General features: G+C 37.9%; 1 protein-coding gene across 4 annotated transcripts in view; it reads right to left on the minus strand.

The window, feature by feature from the left end:
• slc8a2b (solute carrier family 8 member 2b) overlaps nt 1–21,080 on the minus strand; it is a 97,705-nt gene that overhangs the window by 27,878 nt on the left and 48,747 nt on the right. For all 4 annotated transcript variants that reach the window (XM_044120018.1, XM_044120017.1, XM_044120019.1 and 1 more), the window contains one exon: nt 7,198–7,247. The gene's annotated coding sequence lies outside the window, so the exon portion shown is untranslated. The remainder of the gene's footprint in view (nt 1–7,197; nt 7,248–21,080) is intronic.

Genomic DNA, 21,080 nt, shown 5'->3' on the forward strand with positions numbered 1-21,080 from the left:
CTCTAAACGTGGGGCGTGCTAACCTCTACACCACCAGAGCACGCCCCGATTCTGAACATTTTAAATGAAAAATTTAAAAAACTCTGAAAAACTCAGAAATTTTGAGATTAATCTCAAAAATCTTTATGAAAAGAATGTAAAAAAAAATCTTTAATTTTGAAAATGTGCAACTCCAAAAGATGAAAAGTTTTACTTTTGAAAATCAGAAGAAACTTTCAATTCTCAGTCTTTTCTTGTGTTTTTTTATTAACATTTTCTGACATTAATCTTAAAACTGAGAGTTTGTTTCTAGCAAAGTTATGACTTTTCAAATTCATAAAATATTTGTTTTTTCTCGAAAACACCTGAGATTATTCTCAGAATCCTGGAAGAAATTTACTCCTCTAATTTCTTCTAATCTGTGTCCCTCATATCAAACATATCAGATTAAAATCAATAATTATCTGTTTTTGACTTTGTGTATCGACTATTAAATAGTTTAGCAGCAGAAAAGTTTCTGAATTGAAAACTGATCCATGGTTTTCAATTAAAATGTGATTATTTTTGATTTATTAATTGCAGTTTCCTCAATCAACTCGATTGAAATTTGAATCTGATTCTGCTGATGATGATCTTTGTGTAACTCGGCTGGTTGTTTCTTTCTCTTCTCCTCCAAACCTCCGGAGGCTTTTATGTTCAGGGCAACACTGTGGCAACAACAACAGCAACGACAACAACTTGTTGCTTAGCAACTCAGACACAGAAACGCATTCAGACACAAGCAGTGATGCTGCAGTAATTCATCTGCAGCATCCAAAGAGTCGTTTACAAACAAAATCTAAACTAGAAGTCAGTTTTATTCAGGTTTCCAGCTTCAGACTGAAAAAGATTCAACTCTCATTTCATTCAGTCGGCAGAAACAGTTGCAGAAACAGTTGCAGAAACAGTTGCAGAAACAGTTGCAGAAACAGTTGCAGAAACAGTTGCAGAAACAGTTGCAGAAACAGTTGCAGAAACATCGGCTCCATTAGAGGAAGTCAGTGAAGGAGAGGAGGATCAAACAAGAGGATCTGGATGTGGAGGAACTTTTCCTGTATCTGTGAATTATTTATAAACGTACAGAGAGAGCAGATTAAACTGCTGGGCAATAAAAAGCTGCTGCTTCTGCTGCTTCCCGGTGGAAACTGTTTTATTATTATTATTATTATTATTATTATTATTATTATTATTATTATTATTATTATTATTTGTTAACTTCCTGTGTGGGCAGAAAACAGAGGCAGTTAAATTTAAATTCTGCTCCAAACGTCACCAGAAAATTTCAGAATTAATTTCAAAATTTCTGGACTTTTTCTAGCAGGTCTTTGACTTGTAAAGCTCAGAAATTTCTGAGGTTTATCTTAAAATTTCATAGTTTCTCCTAGCAAGTTTTAAATTTTTCAAGCTCAGAAGTTTCCAGTTTCTTTCCGGAAAATTTGTGATGCTAATCTTAAAATTTCTGAGTTTTATTTAGCAATTTTTTTTTACTTTCAAAACGCAGAAATGTTTGAGTTTTTTCTAGAGCAAGTATGATTTTAATCTCAAATTTTCTGATAAGTTTTCTGCTGTTTTTCTGTTTTCCAGCCGGCTGTGGTACAACGCGGAACCAGATGAAATCCAGATGAAATCCAGATGAAATCCAGATGAAATCCAGATGAAACCTGTAACCCTGTGCAGTGATTTCTGCCTGCGGTCGCGGCTCTTTTGGTCCCGGCTGTCTGTCAGTCTGATTTATTAAATTCATAAAGCAGGAAATAGACGCCCGGCTCTTTACGGTGCCGTCTGTGAATCAATTACTCCGTTTCCACTGGTTTTCTGTGGATAAATGAGCTGCTGATATCTCAGAGACAAAGCGTTAAATTTTCCTGTTGATGTAATGAAAAGATGAAATAAAAATCTGCCTTTTCAGCAGCAAACGGCGCATCGCTGTAAACCAGGAGCTGCTGCTTTCATTGAGTCAGTGGAGCGGGATCGGAGGCTGAGGCTAAATAAACAGGGCATGAAGGGAAAATGAGTGGGAAGAAGAAACCTGCTCTTTACAGGGAAACGCGCCTGAGATGACTGATGTTACAGCTAGATGATATAAAAATGAAGATCTGCTCTCTTCATTTTGTTGAACTGTTGAACTCTCCATGTAAAGGAGGATTTAGTCCTGCAGATGCAGCTGAGTCACTTTTTAGTCACTTTTATTTCAATAAAAGCTTCTCTGCTAGAAATGGAGATCAGATGCTTCAGATTTCCTTCATTTGCGTCTCTTTGTCCTTTTCCAAAAATCACCCAGGATGAAAGGGGGTTAAAAGTACTTTAACTCTCCAATCAACAATCCAAAACTAATTGTTTTGTGAAATATTTCTCTGCAAAATTGAAAATATTATCAAATATTTTTGCTTAGTTTCTACAGGAAATATCTTAGTTCACTTGAATAAGATAAAACTAACTTACAAATAACTTTTCAGCAAGATATAGAAGTTTAATAATTACTTAATTTTGTTCCACTTGCAAATTATTTCCCTTTTAAAATGGGAATAATGTTATGAGTGAAATAATCTGCTAGTGGAACAAGAATTTTGTTTACATCAATATTCAGGAATGTTTTTTATTTACATAATAAAGTTACTTGTATGTTAGTTTTGTTTAACTTGAATCAAGCTTGAAAACACGTTTAAATGTCTGGAACAGAAAATCAGAAACCATAAAAACTTGGTAAGATTTTGTGTTTTTACAGTGTTTATCTGCGCAACAGCAAGCTATAATCTTCATAAAATCAAAATTAGTATAACATCTGTTTTAATGTTTACAGTTATTTAACATTTTTGGAAAATAATTTTTTGATGTTTTAGTCTATTAACTGTTTCCAGCATCAAAAAGGAGAATTTTATTGGTAAAAAGTCACTGAATGTTTGTGGTTTTCAATTAAAGAATAATTTAAAAAACACTGATAAACTGAAAAATCTTACCGTTGTATTTAACACAAATGTCCCTTCTGGAAGACACACAAACTCATGCTTAGGGCCACAATCGGCCCCCGGGCCACAGTTTGGACACCCTGCTTACCATGCAGCTCAGCTTTAAAACAAGTTTAAATGTCTGGAAAATGAGCTGGAAAAGCAACGTTTCCCTGCAAACTCCCAGGAGGAACGTTAACATTTTCAGAGCCGCCTCTGCTGACAGGAGGTGAACACTGAAAACACAGCAACTGGAAAACCTCAGTGGGCAGAAAGTCTGCAGCAGCTGGAGTTTAAACCCAGTTCTCAGTGCTTAAAATGGAGCTTGGTTGGTTATTTTTCTGCTGTAACGACGATTCCTGGTAATAAATCTTTAAAACAATCGGAAAGCCAGCTGAGGATGTGGGCTGAGGCCATGAAAACATGCAAAATCACACACACACACACACACACACGCACACACACACACACACAGCAGTGATTATCCAATAGGAGGCTTATATCAATTAGCTAAATCCCAACACCCACTTCTCATTTGTGTTTTTGCCTCAATGTTCTGATGTCTGTCTTCTGCAGTTTAGTTGATTTAAAATGAGACACATTTCTAAAAAAACAATTTTGTTGCTTTTTATGGTACTAATTTGATGAACTGAGAAGAAAAGTCTGACAATTTTCAACAATAAATTTTCTTCTCTTCTGCGATATTTTAGCTATTATTTTGAAAAATTTAAAAAACATGGTAAATAAAAACAAAAGCTTCAGATCCTTTAAATTCAATGCTGCTGACCAGTATTTACTAAGTAATTTTATAATAAGTGTCAAGTGCAAATATCATAATAAACTTGAAATAAACAAAACTTACTCTTAAGTCCCTTTTCAACAAGAGACAGGAGCTTTTTAGTCAATAATACCTTAACATTGATTTTAAAAGAGTACTAGTTTTCTGGCAGATTATTTCATTTATAACTACAAAAAAATTCTTATTATAAGTTAAATAAAATGACAGTTGAACTATAACCTTTTCATTAGTATTAACAATATAGTAAATGAAAACAAGCTCCTGTATGCTGCTGACTGTTACTTGTAAGTTAGTTTTGTCTTATTTAAAGTAAACTATGAAACTAGACAAAAGTATTTTAGAAAACTTTGTTTTTTCTATTTTTATTGTTCTGTAGCGCTAATCTAAAATATTGGAAAGGAAACGGGAAGCTAAAACACCTAGCTACTGTGCTTCTTGACACGCTATTGGCTGGACTTGGCAGATCGGCCAATCGGTGAGCGCCATTTTGTTTTCCTTGTTGCTGATTGGCTGAACCCGAAGAGGCGATCAGGAAGACTGAAGACGTTAGCTCTTCGCTCGTAGTGGAGCAAACGTTCGTATTAATGCTAATTAAGGTATTTTTGGTGTTTGAAGTATTAAAATAATCAGCGAGTAGCATTTTTTACTGGATCCCAAATCCTTGTTTATACCGGGGATCCTATATATATTACATGTAAGTGTTAGAAAACTAAAATGTTCCTAATTTTGAGCAGTAATCATTGAAAAGTTGCCCTTGTTTATCATCTGGAAGATGATTTTTCTGCTTCTTGTCCAGCTACTGACTGGCTGTTTAGCATACTCTCCACATTACACTGATAAAACACCTTCAAGTGAAATAATCGTATGAAATAATAAAAGAAAATTTCCCTCCTCTTGCCTCATCCTAATCTATCACATCCCACTGAACTGTTCTCTGTTGTATTGAAAGCGTTGCATCAGAGTGAAGTTCTGATTTTAAGTTACAGTTATTGAGAAATGTGAGACCATTTTCCCTGATGGATTTTCTGCTGCTGAACTAATCGAGTGTGCGACCCGTCGAGGAGGTGCAGGTGTTCAGCTTGTCGCCTGCAGCTCTTCCTCCATCAGCTCACTGCTGTCTGAGTCCCAGCCTTCAGTTCACAAAGGAAAGCATACCAGTGGATGGAAAATGACTGAAAGGACGGGTTAAAAAGATGCTTGTTTGGCTAACAGGAGGAATGGAGAACAATAAACTTAACAAACAGTTCACATTCACACCAAGGCTTCAGCTGCACTTCTCTGAATATTTTATAAGCTGATATTTTCAACAAGATTTCAATTCCAAACGCTGTAATACGTACACTATACCAGCAGGTGGCGAAAATGGCAACAGTAACAGTGTTTTCATACCTGATATTCTGGTAAATTTGGTTTGATTAGGGAGCAAAACTTATTCGTATTATTAGTCATTGTAGGACTTCTATTTTGTCGGTAAAAAACAATGAGTCTGTGTTTTGGTTGTATTTACCCAGAATGCCCTGTGCTGTAGTCCACTTCCTTTTTAACAGAACCAAAGTTCACTTCAACCAAACCCAACCCAGACCGAGGTTTGTTAGTGGACCAGAGTTCGGTCAGCATTCTCCCCTCACCAACCGAGGATGATGGGTGAACGCCAGAACCGACTCTGGTTCGGTTCGAATGAATATGTGAAAGCCAAGCGGACAGCAGAACGCTCTAAAGTCAGGAAGTAAACTATAGTGCAGGGCATTCTGGGTAAATACAAGCAAAACTGAAGTGCTAGTCGGAGAAATGGTTTGTGTTTTTTTACACAACTGCTAAAATCGGACACTTTTTCGCCAGTCTAGTGCAAGCGACGCCACACTAGCTACCATGCTGAATAAACACATCTGGATTATTCTAAAAATGACAATGTAATAATTCTCCTAATAAATAATAACTGTCATAATTCACTTCAAAGATTAAAATTCAGTAGAAAATTGTGAGTTTGACTCACTGGGCTGTAAGGTATTTACACCGTCAATGCGCCCTCTGGTGGACCAATCATGCACTGCTCTTCAGGATCCTTGTATCTCTCCATGCTGTTCCTCAGACTTTAACAATCTGGACTAGTTTACGCAGCCAAAACCTTCAAAATGCAGATTAACAACGTGGATCTGAAGCGATGCAGCTGCAGTGTTCAGAGTGCGCTGATTTATTCTTCATCATAAATTTCAGTTTACCAAAAAAAATAATATATATACAAAAAACCAGCAATAGTTTTTACAGTTTCTTATTTTTGTTAAAATGTATGCACACAGAAAGACAGAAAATTAAAAATAAAAACTCCCTGAGAGTTTTTTAAAACTGATCTGACCAACGCAGTTTCAGACGCTCTCTCCCTTTCACCTGAAACCCGATCTCTGTTTACAAAGCAGAGAAACACAAGCCATCTAAATATTGATTGGTTCACAGGCTGAATTTCTGCCTCTAAATGGATTCTGTCAACACACTGTTTATTTTCCACCTGAAAGGCAAATTAATTGACTTTCACACCTTCACACAGGTCTATTATGGAAAACCTCAGCTTACTGCAAAATGATTTTGTTTTCTTTGGATTTTTTCAAGCTCCTTCACAACACTGAGTAAATAAAATACTGTAGTGTTCACAGCAGCATTTAATGAACTGTTCTCAGCTAAAAAAATGACTGCAGTCAACATAAAAAACAATATTTATATGATACAGGCGGGCAGAGAACCAAAAACTTTACTCAAGTAAGAGTAGCACTACTTCTACATGGTTTTACTAAAGTAAAAGTAGAAAATAGTAAGAAATTACTCAAGTAAGAGTAAAAAAGTATTTGGTAAAACATACTAAATGATCAAATTATCAATCATTTAATATTTATAAATTACATCATCAGATGGACCAAAATATAAATGTTGGTGTTTTAATGACAATAATGACAATAATTCAAAAACTAATAAAATCAGCCAAAATTATTTTTTTGTAAATTAGTTTCTTTCATTAAAAAAATGATCAAACTTTAGCAGAAACTGCAGCTGTGAGTCTGTCTGGTGAATTTCTGATTGAAACGTTTGTTTTTCATTCAGTGGGTAGAAAATATAGAAATTTTACTTAAATAAGAGTAGAAATGCCTCCTAATATCCAAATATCCTTTTTATCTTTGACTCTACTGTGAATAACATCCATTTCCTACTAAAACAATAAAATTAGGCGACTCTCCTCGTTTGATTTTAGTTTAATTTTGGCCTTTGTGACACAAAGTGTTACCCCTCAGTTTCATTGTCATTTTGTTTTATTCTGAGTTCATTTCAAGCTGCTGCCTCTCAGATCTCAGTGAGTCAGCGACAGGGTGAGACTGAATCATCTCCATCTGAGCTGAATCAATCAGCGCCAACGCCTCGGCGCCGCTGCATCAAAAGCGAAGGACTCACCACGGGTCTCTGGGCTGCGTCTCTAACTGGAGCTGCTCGACGTCAACGGGCTGCAGAAACACAAACCAGTGGAAAGCATTTACTTTTCAGGATGTTTGCAGTGTAATGCAGCAGACAGTTGAATATTTTTCACGTGATGTTACCAGAGGCTTGCTTTTTGGGGAAAAAACTCTATCCACTGATAAATTCAGGATGGTGGCCATTTTTCAAGATGGTCGGGATATTTTTTTTTGTTTTACTAAATTTGCCAAACGAATGCTCTTGGTTTCAAATCAAACACATTTTGAAAAATAAAAATTATGGTTACTGAATATTTCTTATTTTTGTCAAAATGGCCACCATGGTTGTCACAGAAAATAAATTTTTGCACTAAAATTGACAATTACACAAATGTATTTGGCTTTAAATCATAGCCTACATTTTTAGAACCACAGAAATTATATTTATTTTCTTGATCTTGTGTTTCCCATTTTTGGTGGACTTTTTCAAAATGGCCGCCGTGGTTGCAAGGGAGAATACATGTTTCAGCAATAATCATATCCAGTGGTGACAACGGATAACCAAAACATTAGGTTAACTAACCACTAATTGATAAACAAGAATCTTAGCTATGCAAACATTAATTCATAAAAAAAAAATCAGCAGAAGCTAAAACTCAATAGCAAAAAACTTCAAAAACTTAGCAGAAGCCAAAACAAAACTGCTAAACATATATATATATATAAAATAGAAGCTAAAACTAAACTGTTACTTACATTAAAAATTGGTGGAAGCTAATGCTAAATGGCTAAACACACTAAAAAATTAGCAGAAGCAAATGTTAGACTGATAAACCCATTTTAAAAAATAGAAAGAGCTAACACTAAACCGTTTAACACATTAAAAAAATGTTGCAAAGCTAACCATAGCTAGTAAGATAATAGTATGATGGCTAATGCTAAATGGCTAAGCACATAAAAGCATTGGTGGGTGCTAATGCTGAACTGCTAAAGACAAAAAATAAGTAGACACTTACACAAAACCATTAAACACATTTGTAAAAATGTAAAAATTAAACTGCTAAACATATTTTTAAAAATGAGCAGAAGCTAATGCTAACTTTAAGACGACTGTCTGTTGGCCTGTCTCACATCTTCACCTCCTTCCAACTGGTGACTGGTGTGAAACAACAAAAAAAGTTCCCAATCGGGAAAATTGGTTTAAAAGACTCAAAAATTGATGGTCATCCTGAAATTCAAATGAAAAATGTAAAATATGAAAAAACACAACCTGAGGGGTGAATATGCTAATGTTTATTCTAGCATCAACGCAGATTTTTATGCTAGCAGCAGATCGAGACGCATTCACATTCGAAACAGGAAACTGCAGGCAGGAAGTGGGAGGAGATATAGGTCAGTGATCAGCTCTTGTTTGTTTATGTGTCAGTTAATTAGACGCACCATCAACATCCGCTGAGAGGGGTCACAGATGAAGACCACAAACCTGCTTCAGGGCGTGTGCGCGTGTTTGTTTCTAATACCTTGTGGGGACCATTTTGCTGATATATACCACGTTGTGGGGACACACTGCTCCTTGTGGGGACCGAAGCCTGGTCCACACTAGGGGAAACACTGTTTTTGGGTCAAGGGTCAGATTTAGGACTAAGGTGTGAATTGAGTTTTGGTTAGGGTTAGGGTTAGGTATGTAATGGTTAGGGTTAGGATAAGGGTAAGGTTTAGGCTGCAGAAATGAATGGAAGCCAATGGAAAGTCCCTGCAAAGATAGCTGCGCAAACATGTGTGTGTGTGTGTGTGTGTGTGTGTGTGCGTGTGTGTGTGTGTGTGGGGAGTGTTTTCCAGCAGAGACTCTAACGATAACAGATGGTTCGCAGAGGAGCAGGATTCTCTGCACTCGGGGTGATTTAACGGCGTTTCAAACCTGAAATTACCTGCTGAAGGTCTGACAGCAGAGGAAGTTTCCCCTCCAAACAGTTTCAGATGATTGTTTTTCCAGCAGGCAAAAATCCAGAGCAGCAGATTCAAATGTTTAAATAATGAAATCCTGCATTAATGTTTGTCACACTTTACTGTTTCAGAAAATCAATTTAAATATCAGTGAAAGACGACACAAGTAAAATGTAGTTTATGTTACATGTGTATATATATATATACATATATATATATATATATATATATATATATATATATATATATATATATATATATATATATATATATATATATATATATATATATATATGTTAAGACCCGGAAATTACTAACAATGCATGGAGGGTTCCACCCCAAATCCAGCACCCTGAGACTCTACACGAACCGCAAAGAAGGAGGCAGAGGACTAGTGAGTGTGAGAACCACTATCCAAGACGAGACATCCAAGATCCATAGATACATCAGGGACAAAGCCTCAACAGACAATGTGCTCAGTGAATGTCTCAAACAATGGGGAACAGAAGCTGAGGTGCCAGAGGAACCATCATGGGAGGACAAGCCCCTACATGGGATGTACCACCGGCAAATAACCGAAGTGGCTGACATCAGAAAATCCTACCAATGGCTGGAAAAAGCTGGACTGAAGGACAGCACAGAGGCCCTCATCATGGCCGCCCAGGAACAGGCCCTAAACACCAGAGCAATTGAGGCCCAGATCTACCGCACCAGACAAGACTCAAGGTGTAGGTTGTGCAAGGAGGCCCCTGAGACAGTCCAACACATAACAGCAGGGTGCAAGATACTGGCAGGGAAAGAATACATGGAACGACACAACCAAGTGGCAGGCATAGTGTACAGAAACATCTGTGCAGAATATGGACTGGAACCCCCAAGATCAAAGTGGGAAACACCCCCGAAGGTAGTGGAGAATGACCGAGCTAAGATCCTGTGGGACTTCCAGATCCAGACAGACAAAATGGTGAGGGCGAACCAACCAGACATAGTCGTGGTGGATAAACAACAGAGGAAAGCCGTTGTGGTGGATGTGGCAATACCAAGTGACTGCAACATCAGGAAAAAGGAGCATGAGAAACTAGAGAAATACCAGGGCCTAAGGGAGGAACTGGAGAGGGCCTGGAAGGTGAAGACCACAGTGGTGCCTGTGGTCATCGGGACCCTAGGGGCAGTCACCCCAAACTGGAACAGTGGCTACAACAGATCCCAGGAACAACATCAGACATCTCAGTCCAGAAATGTGCAGTCCTAGGCACAGCCAAGATACTAGAACCCTCAAGCTCCCAGGCCTCTGGTAGAGGACCCGAGCTAAGAGGAAGAAGAATCACCACCATGTGGGTGAGAAGGGAATTTTATATATATATATATATATATATATATATATATATATATATATATATATATATATATATATATATATATATATATATATATATATATATATATATATATATATATATATATATATATGTACTATATATAAGACAAAATTAGCTTACAAGTAACTTTTCAGAAAGAAATCGGAGCTTGTTGTACATAAAAAAATCTACTTTTCTAGCTTTATATCATGTTATAATCTTATGCATAGAGAGCTGCAGGAATTTCAAAATTCAATTTCAAAGCGCTAATTTACAAAATCAGGTTTCTTTTTACTCATGTTTAGTTTTATAACAACTGAAAGTGACATAATTACCTGATGATGCTATAAAATGGAACAATGTTCCTGGAAAATATATAATTCTTCCCATTTATCATGTCTGTGAGAGCAGACATCTTTTAATTAGAGATTTTTTTTTCCAGCATTCTCATATTAAATGGTTGTTATATTAAAAGTATCTTTTGAAAATTACATTTAAGCAGGTATTAATTTTTATTAAACCCACATTTCTGTATTAAAATCTTCTTTTTATTGGTCTGATGATATTTCCTACTTTAAATGTCATGTTTTTATAGTCGTAAGAAGAAAATCATCATAATGTAAATACAGGCTTTCAAACACCCATCTGTGTGTTATTAATCTGTTTTACTTTGTGATAAATTAAATTAGCTTTCCAGTAATATTCCAGTTTACTGCAGCTGCAGCCCTGAGGAGGGAAACAGATTCGCCTGGTTCGTGTTGCTGCTGACCGGTTTACATGTTCACCATCCAAAACCAACGCCGGAGCAAAAAGCTTCGCACTTTTATCCCTGCAGCTTCTCTGATTCTTTCTGGTATAAACGGAAGAATCTCAGTTCCCTCTGGAGTCTGGATTTGCTCTTCCACATCTCCGCATCCTCATCTCACCTTTCTGAGAAACTTTGAGGAATATTTATTGCTGCTCGTGTGGTTTGGGGTCAAACAATCAGAACAAAAAAATCCTAATTTATCTGTGTTAAATTAGAGCGGATGAAGATGAACTGCTCTGACCTCGTCATCCTCACTGAAACAATCCTGTGTTCAGAAAAGCTTATGTCACTTAAAACAGTGTTTCCCAATTCCAGTCCTCAGACCCCCTGCCTGCATGTTTTAGGTGTTTCCCTTCTGCCACACCTGGTTGAATCTTTGGGTGATTAACAGGCTCCTGCAGCACTTGGTGGCTGCAGAAAATGTCATGCAATCATTTGAATCAGCTGTTCTGGTATAGAGGCTCATCTAAAACATGCAGAGCAGGGAGTCTGAGGACTGGAACTGGGAAACACTGTTTTAAGATACTTCCAAAGGTGACCTGTAAGGATACGTCACAAACGTGTTTGTTACACGATCATGCAAATAAATGATCTCATATTTTTAACAGTCATTCTTACATAATGAAGCTAAAACTCTGAAAACAAAACTCAATATTCTGAAAAACATTCAAAACTTATGAGAAAAAAAGTCAAAAATCTGAGAAAAAAAATAAAATTCTGAGAATTAAAAAAAAATCATTATAATTTTTTTTATGATTTTTTAGTGTCCCTAATCCTCTTTCATATTTTCCCATATTATAAGTAAAATAACCTACTAGTACAACTAGTACTTAAAAATATATTTATATATTTTTGACTAAAAACATTCTTGCTGAAAAGTTATTTGTTAGTTTTGTCTTTTTTCAAGTGAACTCAAATATTTGCAGTATAAACTGGACAGGAAATGTTAACTGTTCTGTTTTTACAGTGTTTGGGTCAGTCAATAATTTACCAGCAGCAAAAATGAACAAATGACTAAAGTCTTGTTGAGCATTGACTCAGAGGTAACCGATTCATTCTGCTAATGGAGCGAAATCCTGCTGAACTGAGATAATTATGCAACCCAGCAAACGTTTGCAAATGTTTCTGCGAAGCCACCGGAGGAATGACTTTGTTTGGGAATGAAATGAGAACCAAAAGCAGAATTAATGATCGCAATTAAAGTCAGCAAAGGGCTGCCTGATGAAAATGGCCCCTTTCTCCTGCAGCCGGCTCCCACACGCGCATGAATAACCGTCAGAACTGAAGCTGAGATCAACTTGCATCATTCAGATTCCAACTGCAAACTCTTCACATTCGCTGCGAAGCGTCAGCGGCGCGGCGGAGGAAATTAATTCAGGGGGAAGCCGCAGAAAACGCTGCAGCTTTCATCAGCTGCTGGATTCAGTCTGCAGGTGGAAAACGGCCAGGGGGTCAAAGTTCACAGAAAGTGCTGCAGCTACAGACGCATTTAAATGAACCTCGACATCATCAGATCCGTTCATCCTCATCAGATCACTCAGACGTCACGGTCTCCTATTTTCACTCCTTCACAGTTTTCAGGATTTTAGATTGATTAACCAGAGAAATGGATCCGATCATCTGATCATATTTAAAAGTTATGTTCAAATTCTGGTATGTTAAAAACTAACATGAAAAAAATGCAAATAAATGTCATGAAGTCAAAAAACAGACGCAACAAATCAGAGCAGCGATTGTTTCAATAATCAATTAATCACAACTAATCGGTTCAATCTAAACAATGTTTATGATTTACTTGATTATCCTGACGATTAATCAAGAAACTGAATAAAAATAATGGAACATTTAGTTTTACCACCTGAATCTTTCCATATTCTGCAGATTTTGCTGCATGTGATTCGTTTTCAGTCTTTCCAGAGGGAGACGTGTGAGCCTCCAGCCTCACACACTCCTGAATAATTCACACACACACACACACTGCTTTCTCCCTGGTGGGGATCTGTCGCCTCCTCGCACGCTGCAGCGCCGATGATGATGAGTGTGTTTGTCAAGCAGCCGTGTGTGTGTGTGTGGCAGCGGGTTTTAGGTGTGTGGGTGATGAGTGTGTGCTGTTGTTTACAGGTTTCTCTCTCTCTCTCTCTCTCACACACACACACAAATAACAGGTGCTAAACCTACCAAAAAGGCAGCAGAGGGACGAACATGAAGACGAAGCTTAAGTTCTGATTGGACCGGATCAGAACTCAGATCTGATCAGGACCAATGATGAGGCTTGGTGGAGGGGGAATGGTGATGTGGGCTGGTTTATCAGCAACAGGACAACAGAGGAACATGAACATCCATCCAACATCCAACAAGATGGTCGTTGGATGTTGGATGGATGGATGGTTGGATGTTGGATGGATGTTGGATGGATGGATGTTGGATGTTGGTTGGATGGATGTTGGTTGGTTGGATGGATGGATGTTAGTTGGATGTTGGATGGATGGATGTTGGATGTTGGTTGGATGGATGTTGGTTGGTTGGATGGATGGATGGATGGTTGGATGTTGGTTGGGTGGATGGTTGGATGTTGGTTGGATGGTTGGTTGGATGTTTGGATGGATGTTGGATGGATGGATGGTTGGATGTTGGTTGGATGGATGGGTGGATGTTGGTTGGATGGATGGATGGATGTTGGATGGATGGATGGTTGGATGTTGGTTGGATGTTTGGATGGTTGAATGTTAGTTGGATGTTGGTTAGATGTTGGTTGGATGGTTGGTTGGATGTTTGGATGGATGGATGGATGGATGGTTGGATGTTGGTTGGATGTTTGGATGGTTGAATGTTAGTTGGATGTTGGTTAGATGTTGGTTGGATGTTTGGATGGTTGGATGGATGGTTGGATGTTGGTTGGATGGATGGTTGGATGTTGGTTGGATGTTGGTTGGATGTTTGGATGGTTGGATGGATGGTTGGATGTTGGTTGGATGTTGGTTGGATGGTTGGTTGGATGTTTGGATGGTTGGATGGATGGTTGGATGTTGGTTGGATGGATGGATGGTTGGATGGTTGGATGGATGGTTGGATGGATGGATGGTTGGATGTTTGGATGGTTGGATGGATGGTTGGATGTTGGTTGGATGTTTGGATGGTTGGATGGATGTTGGTTGGATGGATGGTTGGATGTTGGTTGGATGGATTTAGTTTTGGTTAAATTAAATCTGACTGCTGTTTGTTCAGCATATTTAATCTCCACTCTGTAATCTTCAGTTAATGATTAATCAAACACTAAGTCATTTGCTGATTATTTTAATAAACGATTAATCACGATTAATCGTTTCAGTCCTGCAGCTGAAAGCAGCTGAATGTGATTAAACATGGAGGCAAAAAGCTGTAAATGAACCAGAAACCTTCCTGCTGTGGTTTGTAGCTGCACAGAACAACCAGACATAAATAAGAAGTAAACCTGCAGGTTCATTCAGCAGCTGGGATCTGCAGACTCATTGATCCGAGGACGGATTTATCTCCAGCCGTTCGGAAGAGACGCCGACCAGCTGCAGCACGGAAATATGGAGCGAAGCTGCTGAGGACCAGGAAACATCTGGACTGTTGTTGGAGACGGATTTATGAGCTGCTGCTGCTTCTGCAGTCGGCCCAAGAGGAAAATGTTGACAAATATATCATCTCTCAGGTTGTTTATCGGCAGAAAATCTGATTAAATTACACATTAAATCCATAAATCATTTCCTCCTTTATCAAAGATTTTTTTAAAGGAAAGACACGTGAATAAAAAAATCAAAAACATAAAAAACATCAGTCATAAACTGAATAAAGTCTAAAAGTTATGACTTTATTGTCCTAATTTTATTTTTACTTTCTTACTTCAAAGTAATTTTTTACATCACATTTATGAGGATGCTACCATAGAATATCTAATACGGAAGAGGATTAGTGCCACTAACTTTGATCTCAGAAGATTAGAGACAAAATTCTGAGAAAAAAAGTCAGAAATCTGAGTTTAAATTTTGAGATTCAAAATTATTTTTCTTCTTCTCAGAGTCGCCTCATCCTCTTCCTTAATCTTAAAGTAACCCTGTTTTACTCATTAAACCTTTAGAGATTAACCTTTCCTGGTAATGACTTTCCTCCATCAGCCATAAGTTAGAAAACCAGCGGTAATAGAAAACGCTCTGGTTCGCTTTCTTCTTCTTCTGACAGGAAATGTTTCAGCGTGCAGAACAATCTGTTTCACTGAACCAGAATGAGGACAGAAAGATGAGAGATGGGTTTAAAATGCAGTAAATGTGCTGCTGGTTCTGATTTCTGCAGAAATGAAAATGTGAAGCCGCAACATGAATCAGCGTAGTTAAAGTAAATCACATGCAGAGTAGCACAACAGGTACTGAGACCGAATCGACAGCGAAACTAAACCAAAAACATTTTCCTTCACCTCTAAAGCATCTGACTGCACAAATTATCCTCCTTATTTTCTGCTGTTTGGATTCATTTGCATGAATCTGTTGCAGCACAAACATTTGTCAAATATATGGTTCAACTAAACCTGACAAAACAATCATTTTCGATAAACTGTTCCAGAAGTTATCGCGATAAATGATAATATTGTTGTTTTGAGACCATTTTCAGGTGATATAACGATAATAATGCAAGAACCCATTTTCAAAGATCAATGAACTTTAAGAACATTTAACACTGGAACTGCAAGATGCTTTAAATATCAAAAATAAATTAACCCAAACAACAGAAACAACAAATAAAATGAATTATGAAGTCTCTGCAAACAAAGTTTAGTTGAAACTAAAACAGATTTTAATCATCCAGTTTGAGATAAATAAAACCAATAAATGATTCAAATGGAAGTTATTGACTTTGCTTTAATTTATGATGTGATTTGCTGATTTATTGATTATTGAGACCGATCTGGATTCAACCAGATAAAAACCTTGGCAACAAACACGACTGCTGTGGGTTTTTCTGATCAAAACATTTTAAACTCAAAATGGTTTCCAAGAACAATCTGTTTGAACTTTTATTCTATAATTCAGCCGCAAAAATGTTTATTTTAATTGAAAATGTTGATTATTTTGTCTTTTCAGTGATTTTTCAACTAGAACTTGAACAATCTGAAAAGTAGTAAATCATTTAATGTTTAAAAATTACATCATCAGACGTACCAAAATATAAAGTTAAGTGGAAATGTTGGTATTTTAAGGAAAAATTCATACAAGTAGCAAAAAAATAAAGAACATTTTTCCAAATCAGTTTCTTCCAATAAAAAAACTTTAACAGAAGCTGCAGCTGTGAGTCTCTCTGGTGAGTTTCTGGTTAAAATGTTTGTTTTTCATTCAGTGGGAAGAAAATCCAGAAATTTTACTCAAATAAGAGAAAAAACACTTCATAATAAAATTAGTGAAGTAAAAGTAAAAAGTACAGTGTAGTAAATAAAAGTACGGTAAATAAAAAAGGTTACTGAAGTAAATGTAACTAAAATAAACATCCCATAATATGTTTAAATTATATGTGCATGCAGTGAATGAAAGCGTCTTGATGGATGGTTGCATTCAAACTGTCCCTCCATGTTTTCTCTTGCGTAAGCCTGATAATGTGTGTGTGTGTGTGTGTGTGTGTGGGTGTGTGCGTTTGTTTCTAATACCTTGTGGGGACCATTTTGCTGACACATACCACATTATGGGGACACATGCCCCTTGTGGGGACCGAAGCCTGATCCCTATGAGGGGAAACGCTGTTTTTGGGTCAGGGGTCCAATTTAGGATTAAGGTGTGAATTGAGTTTTGGATGAGGTTAGGGTTAGGTATGTAATGGTCAGGGTTAGGGTAAAGGTAAGGTTTAGGCTGTAGAAATGAATGGAAGCCAATGGAAAGTCCTGGCAAAGATAGGTGTGTAAACATGTGTGTGTGTGTGTGTGTGTGTGTGTGTGTGTGTGTGTGTGTGTGTGTGTGTGTGTGTGTGTGTGTGTGTGTGCAAGTGTGTGTGTGTGTAGGTGTGTGTGTGTGTGTGTGTGTGTGCGTGTGCAAGTGTGTGTGGGTGTGCGCGCGTGTGTGTGTGTGCAAGTGTGTGTGGGGGCATGTGTAGGCGTGTGTGTGTGTGTGTAGGTGTGTGTGTGTCCAGCCTCATTAAAGGCCATCTGAGCTGGAGGCAGCAGCGTTGCTAAAGGACATTAATATGACAGACGTGACGTTGTGCCATGTTTGCTGGTTAATGAATTTAAAATGAGAAAAGGTTTTTCTGCTCTGATAAAATGTCTGCAGTGTTCACAGATCTGGTGCTAACTGCCAATCTGATGGCAGAATCTGCCTGTGCAGCAACAACATGCAACCTGAAGTGAAATTAGTAACATTTAATGTTTATATCTGAGGTTTATTCAGTCCTTCAGTGATAAATAACAATCTAAACAAATCAAACTATCCAGTATTTTTGCTGTCCAGTTGTTTTTCTTCTCACAATCTAAATGTGACATTTTGCCACAAACAAAGAAAGACCAAAAGTGAAAAATAAGAAAGAGAAAAATGTTTTCTCCAGAAACATCAGACTGTTTTCACACCTGATGGTTCAGTACATTCAACTCTTTTGGTCAAACCAGCCAAACCCTTTGAGCAAATTGCTTTGCTTTATTTCTTTGCACACTTGAAATAAGACAAAACTAAATTACAATTAACTGTTCAGCAAGTTATAGGAACTTTTTTAAATTCAATAATTCCTTAATATTGATGAAAAGGTTCCAGTTCTACTGGTAGATTATTTCTCTTATAAAAACAGAAAAATGTCTTGTTATAAGTGAAATAATTTGCCAATTGAACCCCTTAATATCTTCAGTTGTAATTTAGTTTTGTCTTATTTCAAGTGTATGAAGATATTTGCACAAGAAATTAGACCAAAATACTTGCAAGATTTTGTGTTTTTGCAATGCAGACAAAATAATAATTCATCCTCGATGCACCTCCAGATTCTTGTGCTAATTCAAAGTATCTAATTCAGCAGAATCTGAACAATAAGGACCAAGAAAGAAACGAGAGAAAACCCCAAAGTCTAGGAAACAAACAGCTAAAAGCGGAGCTGCTATTTTAGGTCCCCGGCGGTGATTAGCTTTTCTGTGGAATTAGAAAACGTTTTAATTTAAAAACCGTTTCATCACAGCAGCTTAACTTCAAAGTGACACTAAATCCCAAAAGAGGCAGATTTATTTTTTCTTTAAATAATTCAAGTGTTCCAGCTGCAGAGCAGCAGCTGCCGCTTCTCTTCTCAGTCGAGTTACGATGAAATGGAAATTAGTAACTTTACAGCGAGTCTAATCAAATCCAGAAGAGATGCTACAGGAAACCACCAAACGTGTGTGTAGAACCAACGTTTTATTTAGAAAAAAACAAACGTTTTTTTGGTTGAACCTTTTTCAAACCAATAACAGAAGAAAAGTCGGTTTTCTTGTATTCCCTCTTTTTAAAACATGAATCATGTTAGCATGCTTAAGCTAGCGATCCACTTTGTGTGCCATTTTTGGGAGTTCAAGCTGTTTAGAACCAACATTTCAGTTAGAAAAAACAAACATCAACTTTTTTCAAGTCAAATTAACAGAAGTAAAGTTGTTTTTTTCCTGCTGAACACTGATGTCATCAAAGCAAGTGTTGACTCCATATTTAATGAATATGCTATTATGTGTTTTCACTGGAGGTTGTGGGGCTAAGTGGTGATAAAACCCAACATGGTCTTCATTCTGCGTCGTTCCCTGACCTTATTAGGTCGTGTTGAGCCAGAGGAAAGTCACACACATATTCCAGCAGGAGAGGATCGTGGGTACAAGTGTGTGAGGGGGAGAGAGGAGGGATTCAGAAAAACATGTCCTCTTGAACAAACACACATCCAGAGAGAGCGATGCTTGAAGTCATCAGAAGTCATTTCCTGGCTATGGATCACGGTTCCTCTTCAAACAGCCTCAGTGGTCTTCAGCTCCCCTTTGGTCCACTCTCAGAGAGCCAATTACCACCCAAACCCCCCGCCAGTCATTCTCCACCTCTGTATCCAGGCAGAAGCCGATCACATAAACAAAACCTTCTACGGACGCAGAACTGACAGCATGAAGCGGGAAGTCGGCCTGCAGCGAAGCGTAAAATGACCTATTATCTTCCTCAGGTCTATACAAAACATGTTCTCTACATGTTTTACACAAAATCATCCTTAGATCATGAAATTTTAGTCAACTCTTTCACACGCACCTGTAAATGGCTGCAAACAGAATCTCAGTTATACAACCGGACATCTTTGAAAAGCAGAAGTGGAGCCTCCTGCACAACCAATAAAAATACAGCAAGAGGTTTCTGAATAGTAAGTCAATAACAAAACACACGTGTTTTCTAGCAGCCATTGTACGACGAATACAGCGATAAAACCAGCTGACCAAACATGCTGGAGCGCCGCCTGGGTTGCTAAGTAACAGGCAAGGCTCGACCGTGGTTGCTAGGTAACAGAACCGTTACGAATGTGACTAAACAATCAGGAGGTTTATGAAACGGCTCATTTTCTAGGAAGCAACAAACATGAAGTTATAGCCAAACAATCGGTGGTTGCTGTTTATTAGCACTTCTATTGTTTTTAGAAGTAGTTCTGACATGAATGAAAAAAAATGTGTTTCTCATAATAGGTCTCCTTTAAAAACTCATTACACAGACAATGAAAACGACGGCTTTATGGGGAGATTTGATCCCATCTAACCAACCGGCCGAATCATTTTAAAGATCTAAAATGTTAAGCTAGTACTTTTGTCCAACAACTAAACTCATGTTCTTGAAATTGATTTACTCAGTTTACCCATCAGGCAGTTTTCATGTTGTTCAAACATTTCTGAGTGAAATCAGAAACCAGAGGCAGAATCACACACCGGGGGTTCGATTCTCTGTCATTTAACACACATAATGGCCGCCAGCTCCTTCTAATGAAGAAACATTGATTTGGTTTCAGTCATTTCATCGCAGAAAGCGTAGAGTGTGATGTGCATCAATCTGGTTTGTTCTGCGTGTCAGAAGGAAAATGGGATTTTGGTGTGACAACCTCAAGAGAGCAGAGACGGTTTGGTTCTGGAAAGAGGCGGGTCGTCGGTTCGGGTCTTCTTTAGGTTCTCTGGTTTCATTCAGAGAAAATGGAAACATGAAGGTCTCTGCAGCGGGAGGCGGTGCAGTTCGGAACCAGTTCAGATCTTACAAAAGAACTGGGAGTTCATTGTTCAACAGCTGATTTTCCTCAAACCGGACAGCAGCCACATGAGGGGTTCCCCAAGGCTCAGTCCTGGGACTCCTCATTCAACATACCTCAGAGGACCACAGAAAGCCACACAGACTGAATGGAAAGTTACTCTAACAGAAGATCTTCTGCACTGGAAATACTGTCAAACCTCAATAATTACAAAACATTATCATCTGACACCATGTTGTAACTTGGTGAAGGTTTGGGGTATATTACAAAACATAAAAGATTGTTGCACTTAGGAAATTAGGAAAATAAATGTTTTAATATCAGGTTGACTCGTAACTGGCTAAAAAATACTGGGGTCGATTCATCTTTGAAAGCAGACACAGCTGGAAGAAACAGTTGGTTAACCTGAGAGCTGCACACACACACACACACACACACACACACCCACACACACACACACACACACACACACACACACAGCTTGTAGCAGCTCTTGGTTTCCAGGCTAGTGGATAGCAGCAGCGCGGTGTTTAGTATTCAGAGCAGAGGGATGAACCCAGATGAGAGCTG

This window comes from Gambusia affinis, linkage group LG06 (assembly GCF_019740435.1).
Source record: "Gambusia affinis linkage group LG06, SWU_Gaff_1.0, whole genome shotgun sequence".
Lineage (NCBI taxonomy): Eukaryota > Metazoa > Chordata > Actinopteri > Cyprinodontiformes > Poeciliidae > Gambusia > Gambusia affinis.